Here is an 8,545-nt window from a genome sequence, read left to right on the forward strand (position 1 = left end):
ATCAAATGTCCATCTCCCTCTCTCCATCTCCCTTCACCATCTCCTTCTTCCTCTCACTCTCTCAATCTCCCTCTCTCTCTCCCTTTCTGCATCTCCCTCTCTCCATCTCCCTCTCTCCATCTCCCTCTCTCCTTCTCCATCTCCTTCTCCCTCTCCCTCTCCATCTCCCTCTCTCCATCTCCCTCTCTCCATCTTCCATATCTCCTTCTCCATCTCCCTCAATCTCCCTTTCGCCATCTCACTCTCTCCATCTCACTTCTCCATCTTCCTCTCTCCATCTCCCTTATCCATCTTCCTCTCTCCATCTCCCTCTATCCATCTCCCTCTCTCAATTCCATCTCTTTTTCCATCTCCCTCTTGCCATCTCCCTCTCTCCATTCCCTCTCTCCATCTCCCCTCTCCGTCTCCATCTCTCCATCTCCCTCTCAATCTCCCTATCTTCATCTACCGCTCTCCATATCCCTCACCATCTCCCTCTCTCCATCTCCCTCCCTCCTTCTCCATCTCCCTCTTCCATCTTTCTCTCTCCATCACCATTCTCCATCTCCTCTCCCCATCTTCCTCTCTCCATCTCTCTTTTCATCTCCTCTCTCCATCTCCTCATTGCCATCTCCCTCTCTCCATCTCCATCTTTCTCCATCTCCCTCTCTCCTTCTCCCTTTCTGCATCTCCCTCTCTCCATCTCCCTCTCTCCTTCTCCATCTCCTTCTCCCTGTCCATCTCCCTCTCTCCAACTCCATCTCTCCATCTCTCCCTTTCCAACTCCCTCTCTCCATCTCCCTCTCTATCTCCCTCTCTCAATCTTCCTCTCCATCTCTTTCTCTCCATATCAAATGTCCATCTCCATCTCCCTTCACCATCTCCTTCTTCTTCTCACTCTCTCAATCTCCCTCTCTCCTTCTCCCTTTCTGCATCTCCCTATGATCCATCTCCCTCTCTCCATCTCCCTCCCTCAATCTCCCTTTCGCCATCGCACTATCTCCATCTTCCTCTCTCCATCTCCTTCTTCCTCTCACTCTCTCAATCTCCATCTCTCCTTCTCCCTTTCTGCATCTCCCGCTCTCACTCTCTCCATCTCCCTCTCTCTTTTTCACTCCCTCCATCTCGCTCTCCATCTCCCTCTTTCCATTATTGCCTCTCCATCTCCCTCTCTCCATCGTCCTCTCAATCTCCCTCTCTCCATCTCCCTCTCCATATCCCTCTCACCCTCTTTCTCGCTATCTCCTTCTCCCTATCTCCCTCTCCTTCTCCCTCTCCATCTCCCTCTCTCCAACTCCCTCTATCCATGTCCATCTCTCATATTCTTCTCTCCGTTTCCCTCTCTCCATCTCCATTTCTCCACCTCCCTCTCTCAATCTCCCTCTCCATCTCCCTCTCTCAATCTCCCCCTCCTTCTCCATCTCCCTCTCTCCATCTTTCTTCGCCATCTCCTTCTTCCTCTCACTCTCTCAATCTCCCTCTCTCCTTCTCCCTCTCCGTCGCCCTCTCTCTTTCCTTCTTCTTTCTTCTCTGTTTTCTCCTTGTTTTCCAATAGGCTTTCTCTTCCTACCCCTCCTCTCCGTCCCAAAACAAACAACCCTGTGCTGAAGCATGCCAGCTGTTCATCCAAAAAAGCCACACACACTTTAACAACATGGCAGCTTCAGGCCAGCTAATCATGAATAGTTATTTTTGGAAAGCTCAGTTCTGATTAATGACCTGAAGCTGACTTTCCTCTCAGGACTCTGGCTTCTCAATTAACTTGAGGGAAAACAAACAGTGTGTGTTGGAGTCCAGCGTGCCGTGTTCCATGCTTCTAAGATAAAACACAGGACGTTTAAATCACTGAAGCTATTCAAAGCCCTGCTCGGCTATTTTCACTCACTAGTTTCCATCCAGATTTTCCCCATCATAGTATTTGTGTGTAAATGTAGCCATGGTAAATCTGAATGTATATGATGGTAACACCCTACATTATCTTTTAGGATAATTGTCTTGATTGATGAATAGGTTTTGTCGGTGGTTTTTCATACTTGTATTGACTTCCAACACTCTCTTTCTGTCTGTCTACATCTCTTTCTCTCTGTCTCCTCTCTCTCTCTCTCTCTACTCTGTCTCTGTGTCTACATCTCTTTCTCTCTGTCTCCCCTCTCTCTCTCTCTCTCTACTCTGTGTCTACATATCTTTTTTCTCTGTCTCCTCTCTCTCTCTCTCTACTCTGTCTCTGTGTCTACATATGCTTTTTCTCTGTCTCCTCTCTCTCTCTCTCTCTACTCTGTCTCTGTGTGTCTACATCTCTTTCTCTCGTCTCCTCTCTCCCTCTCTCTCTACTCTCTGTGTCTACATCTCGTTCTCTCTGTTCTCCTCTCTCTCTCTCTCTCTCTCTACTCTCTGTGTCTACATCTCTTTCCCTCTGTCTCCTCTCTCCCTCTCTCTCTACTCTGTGTCTACATCTCGTTCTCTCTGTCTCCTCTCTCTCTCTCTCTCTCTCTACTCTCTGTGTCTACATCTCTTTCTCTCTGTTCCTCTCTCCCGCTCTCTCTACTCAATTCGATTCAATTCAAGGGGCTTTATTGGCATGGGAAACATATGTTAACATTGCCAAAGCAAGTGAGGTAGATAATAATACAAAAGTGAAATAAACAATAAAAATTAACAGTAAACATTTAACATACAGAAGTTTCAAAAAGAATAAAGACATTACAAATGTCATATTATGTATATATACAGTGTTGTAACAAATGTACAAATGGTTAATGTACAAAAGGGAAAATAAATAAGCATAAATATGGGTTGTATTTACAATGGTGTTTGTTCTTCACTGGTTGACCTTTTCTTGTGGCAACAGGTCACAAATCTTTGCTGCGGTGATGGCACACTGTGGTATTTCACCCAGTAGATATGGGAGTTTATCAAAATTGGTTTGTTTTCGAATTCTTTGTGGATCTGTGTAATCTGAGGGAAATATGTGTCTCTAATATGGTCATACATTGGGCAGGAGATTAGGAAGTGCAGCTCATTTCCACCTCATTTTGTGGGCAGTGTGCACATAGCCTGTCTTCTCTTGAGAGCCATGTCTGCCTACGGCGGCCTTTCTAATAGCAAGGCTATGCTCACTGAGTCTGTACATAGTCAAAGCTTTCCTTAAGTTTGGGTCAGTCACAGTGGTCAGGTATTCTGCCACTGTGTACTCTCTGTTTAGGGCCAAAATAGCATTCTAGTTTGCTCTGTTGTTTTGTCAATTCTTTCCAATGTGTCAAGTAATTATCTTTTTGTTTTCTCATGATTTTGGTTGTCTAATTGTGCTGCTTCCTGGCTCTGTGGGGTTGTTTGTGTTTGTGAACAGAGCCCCAGGACCAGCTTCTTAGGGGCTCTTCTCCAGGTTCATCTCTCTGAAGGTGATGTGCTTGTTATGGAAGGTTGGGAATCGCTCCTTTTAGGTGGTTGTAGAATTTAACGGCTCTTTTTCTGGATTTGATAATTAGTGGTTATCGCCTAATTCTGCTCTGCATGCATTATTTGGTGTTCTACGTTGTCACGGAGGATATTTTTGCAGAATTCTGCATGCAGAGTCTCAATTTGGTGTTTGTTTCCCATTTTGTGAAATTCTTGGTTGGTGGACGGCCCCAGACCTCACAACCATAAAGGCAATGGGAAAAACTCGCTGTCTCTGTGTCTACATCTGTTTTTCTCTGTCTCCTCTCTCCCTCTCTTCTCTATCAATTCAATTCAATTCAATTCAATTACTTTATTGACATGGCAAGTTCATTATTACTTACATTGTCAAAGTACACATATAGAAAAATTTAAATTAAATTAAATATATATGTATTTATATATAAAATATACACTGCTCAAAAAAATAAAGGGAACACTTAAACACACAATGTAACTCCAGTCAATCACACTTCTATGAAATCCAAACTGTCCACTTAGGAAGCAACACTGATTGACCAATAAATTTCACATGTTGTTGTGCAAATGGAATAGACCAAAGGTGGAAATTATAGGCAATTAAGCAAGAACACCCCCAAAAAAGGAGTGATTCTGCAGGTGGTGACCACAGACCACTTCTCAGTTCCTATGCTTCCTGGCTGATGTTGGTCACTTTTGAATGTGGCGGTGCTCTCACTCTAGTGGTTGCATGAGACGGAGTCTACCAACCCACACAAGTGGCTCAGGTAGTGCAGTTCATCCAGGATGGCACATCAATGCGAGCTGTGGCAAAAGTTTGCTGTGTCTGTCAGCGTAGTGTCCAGAGCATGGAGGCGCTTACCAGGAGACAGGCCAGTACATCAGGAGACGTGGAGAGGCCGTAGGAGGCAACAACCCAGCAGCAGGACGCTAATCTCCGCTTTGTGCAAGGAGGTGCACTGCCAGAGCCCCTGCAAAATGACCTCCAGCAGCCACAAATAGCTGCATGTGTCTGCTCAAACGGTCAGAAACAGACTCCATGAGGGGGTATGAGGCTCCCCGAAGAACCCGTGAAGACGATCTAGGTGCTGCTGTAACCCCTCTTTAGTGGGAGACAGCAGCACCAGGTCATCTGCGTACAGCAGACACTTGATTTCAGTGTTTTGTAGGGTGATACCAGGTGCTGCCGATTCTTCAAATGTTTTTGCCAATTCATTAATGTAGATGTTAAATAGTGTTGGACTTATTGGGCAGCCCTGTTTCACTCCCCGTCCCTGAGAGAAGAAGTCTGTTTGCTTGTTGCCAATTTTAACCGCACATTTGTTTTTAGTGTACATTGATTTAATAAAATCATATGTTTTCCCTCCAATACCACTTTCTATTCGTTTATAAAAAAAGACCTTCGTGCCAAATTGAATCAAATGCTTTCTTGAAATCTACAAAACACTATTTGTTTTTTTTGTTTTGGTTAACTTGTTTATCAATTAGAGTGTGGAGGGTGTAAATGTGGTCTGTTTTATGATAACTTTTTAGAAATCCAATCTGGCTTCTGCTCAGGACGTTGTGTTCGTCAAGGAAATTATATAGTCTGCTATTTATAATACTGCAGAGAATATTCCCCAAGTTGCTGTTAACGCAAATTCCTCTGTAATTGTTTGGGTCAAATTTGTCTCCATTTTTATAGATTGGTGTGATCAATCCCTGGTTCCARATATCGGGGGAAATACCTGCAGTCAGGATAATGTTGAAGAGTTTGAGTATAGCCAATTTGAATTTGTGGTCTGTATATTTGATCATTTCATTTAAAATACCATAGGCACCACAGGCCTTTTTGGGTTGGAGAGTGCATAGTTTTTCCAATAATTCTTCTTCTGTAATTGGGGTATCCACAGGATTCTGATAGTCTTTGACTGCTGATTCAAGGATTTGTAATTTTTCTTGTATATATTTTTGTTCTGGGCTCTTTGTTATATTGCTGTAGAGGTTTGCAAAGTGATTTCTCCACATATTCCCATTTTGGATAGCCAATTCCTCATCATGAGGTTTGTTTAATTTATTCCAATTCTCCCAGAAGTGGACGTGAGTTGGGTGGGTTCTATGTTTTGCCCGTCAGTCCAGAGCTGCCCTTCAGTCCGGAGCTGCCTTTCAGTCCGGAGCTGCCCCTCAGTCCTGAGCTGCCCCTCAGTCCTGAGCTACCCCTCAGTCCTGAGCTGCCCCTCAGTCCTGAGCTGCCCCTCAGTCCTGAGCTGCCCCTCAGTCCTGAGCTGCCCCTCAGTCCGGAGCTGCCCCTCAGTCCGGAGCTGCCCTTCAGTCCGGAGATGCTTCAGTCCTGAGCTTCCCCTCAGTCCTGAGCTGCCCTTCAGTCCAGAGCTGCCCGTCTGTCCAGCGCCGCCTGAGCCGCCCGTCAGTCCGGAGCCGCCGAGCCCGCCCGTCAGTCCGGAAGCTGCCCGTCAGTCCGGAGCTGCCCGTCAGTCCGGAGCTGCCCTCAGTCCGAGCTGCCCTTGCAGTCGGAGATGCCTTTCAGTCCTGAGGTTCCCCTCATCTGAGCTGCCCCTCAGTCCGGAGCTGCCCCTCAGTCCAGATGCGCCCATCAGTTCAGTGGGGCCCTTTAGTAGGGTTGCCAGTCCTAGGTTGGCGGCGAGGGCCTCGTTCCTAGGAGGTCCAGAAGCGGACTGAAACTATGGTGGAGTGGGGTCCACGTCCAGCGCCAGAGCCGCCACAGCGACAGATGCCCACCCAGACCCTCCCCTATAGGTTCAGGTTTTGCGGCCGGAGTCCGCACCTTGGGGGGGGGGGGGGGGGGGGGGTACTGTCACGTTCTGACCCTAGTTCTTTTGTATTTCTTTGTTTTGTGTGTTGGTCAGGACGTGATTTGGGTGGGTTCTATGTTTTCTGTTTTCGTTTGGCCTGATATGGTTCTCAATCAGAGGCAGGTGTTGTCATTGTCTCTGATTGGGAAACCATATTGTGGTAGCTGTTTTCTGTTGGGGTTTGTGGGTGTTAGTTTCCGTGTGAGAGTTGTTTGTTGCCACACGGTACTGTTTCGGTTTTGTTCATGTTCACATTTATTGTTTTGTATTTCATAGTGTTCAGCTTATGTTTTAAAATAAACGTTATGGACACTTACCACGCTGCGCATCTGGTCTTCCGATCCTGCAAACTTCTCCTCCTCAGATGAGGAGGACGACAGCCGTTACAGATTCCTCAATTACATCCAGCTGATTTATAATGTGGTCTGTTTCCTTTTTTGTTCTTAGGGTGTTTTGTATGCTTCAGTTGTTTCCCGTATTGAAGGTGTATTTTGTTCTTAGGGTGTGTTTGTATTGCTTCAGTGTTTCCCCGTATTGAAGTGTATGTTTTGTTCTTAGGGTGTGTTTTATTGCTTCAGTGTTTCCCCGTATTGAAGGTGTATGTTTGTCTAGGGTGGTTTGTATGCTTCAGTGTGTCCCTGTTGAAGGTGTATGTTTTGTTCTTTAGGGTGTGTTTGTATTGCTTCAGTGTTTCCCTGTATTGAAGGTGTATGTTTTGTTCTTAGGGTCGTGTTTGTTTGCTTATCAGTGTTCCCGTATTGCAGGTGTATGTTTTGTTCTAGGGTGTGTTTGTATTGCCACAGTGTTTCCCCGTATTGAAGGTGTATGTTTGTTGTTCTCAGGGTGTGTTTGTATAGCTTCCAGTGTTTCCCCGTATTGAAGGTGTAATGTTTTGTTCTCGGGTGTTGTTTGTATTGCTTCATGTTTTCCCCGTATTGAAAGGTGTATGTTTTTTTCTTAGGGTGTGTTTGTATGCTTCAGTGTTTCCCCTGTATTGAAAGGTGTAATGATTTTGTTCTTAGGGTTGTGGTTTGTATTGCTTCAGGTTTCCCCCGTATTGAAGGTGTATGTTTTGTTCTAGGGGTTGTTGTATTGCTTCAGTGTTTCCCTCGTATATGAAGGCCGTATATTTTTGTTGTCGTGGTTCTCTGTGTTTTTGATTAGATATATTTCTCAATGACTTTCTTAGATTTTTGCAATCATCATCAAACCATTTTTCATTATCTGTTATTGTTGTTTGCTCTTATGCTCTTTAATTAGCCAAGGAGGCTAATTTGTCAAATATAAAGTTTGTTCCAAATGGCCAAATGTACACCTTCATGTGCTGAAGGAGAATAGTTAAGGCTAAAAAGTTGTCCAGGAGAGATTGTATTTTTTGGCTACTATTGCTTTTTGTAGATGCACTCCATCTATAGGCCTGTTTAGTACCATGTAATTTATTGGGCCGTGATGCTTCATGGTTGGGTTCTGCTCTTCTCAGATACACTGTGATTTTACTGTGGTCTGAGAGAGGTGTTAGTGGGCTGACTGTGAAGGCTCTGAGAGACTCTGGGTTTAGGTCGGTGAGGAAGTAGTCTACAGTGCTGTGCCAAGGGATGAGCTGTAGGTGTACCTACCAAAAGAGTCTCCTCTCAGCCTGCCATTGACTATGTACAGACCAGTGTTCGACAGAGCTTCAGGAGCTATACTCCGTTTTTGTTTTTCACTTTGTCATAGTTGTTTCTGTGGGGGTATCTGGGGAGGGAAAGGTTGTTGCTTCCTGGTAGGTGTTTATCCCATGACTGTTAATAGTGTTTGTTCTTCTGCTGTTCTAGCATTCAGGTTCTCCACAGACCAGTACGTTGCCTTGGCCTGAAAGTGACTAATCTCCCCTCTAGAATGGAGAAACTCTCTTCGTTGAAGTAGGGTGATTCTGAGGGGGGAATGTATGTGGCACAGAAGAAGATGTTTTTATCTGTCAAGATAGCCTCCTTGTTGATTTTTAACCAGATAAAGAATCCTGTTTTGATCAATTCGATTGAATCATTCGTTCAGATTTATACCATATTAGCATTCCCCTGAGTCTCTGCCCTGTCTGATTCCTTTTAATTTAGTGGATGGTATGATTATCTCCCTATAACCTAGTGGACAGCCAGTGGAAACATCACCTCTGCACCATGTTTCCTGTAGTACTACAATATCAACATCATCAATTTATTTCAGGAAGTCTGGGTTTCTGCTCTTTAGCCCAAAAGCAGAGGACTTCAAACCTTGTAAATTCCAACATGCAACGTAAAAAGATTTCCTAACTTTTTTTTTTCTTTTACCTTCAAAATGAGACAAACACTCACAATCCAACAAGA

Source organism: Salvelinus sp. IW2-2015, linkage group LG18, assembly GCF_002910315.2.
Source record: "Salvelinus sp. IW2-2015 linkage group LG18, ASM291031v2, whole genome shotgun sequence".
Taxonomy (NCBI): domain Eukaryota; kingdom Metazoa; phylum Chordata; class Actinopteri; order Salmoniformes; family Salmonidae; genus Salvelinus; species Salvelinus sp. IW2-2015.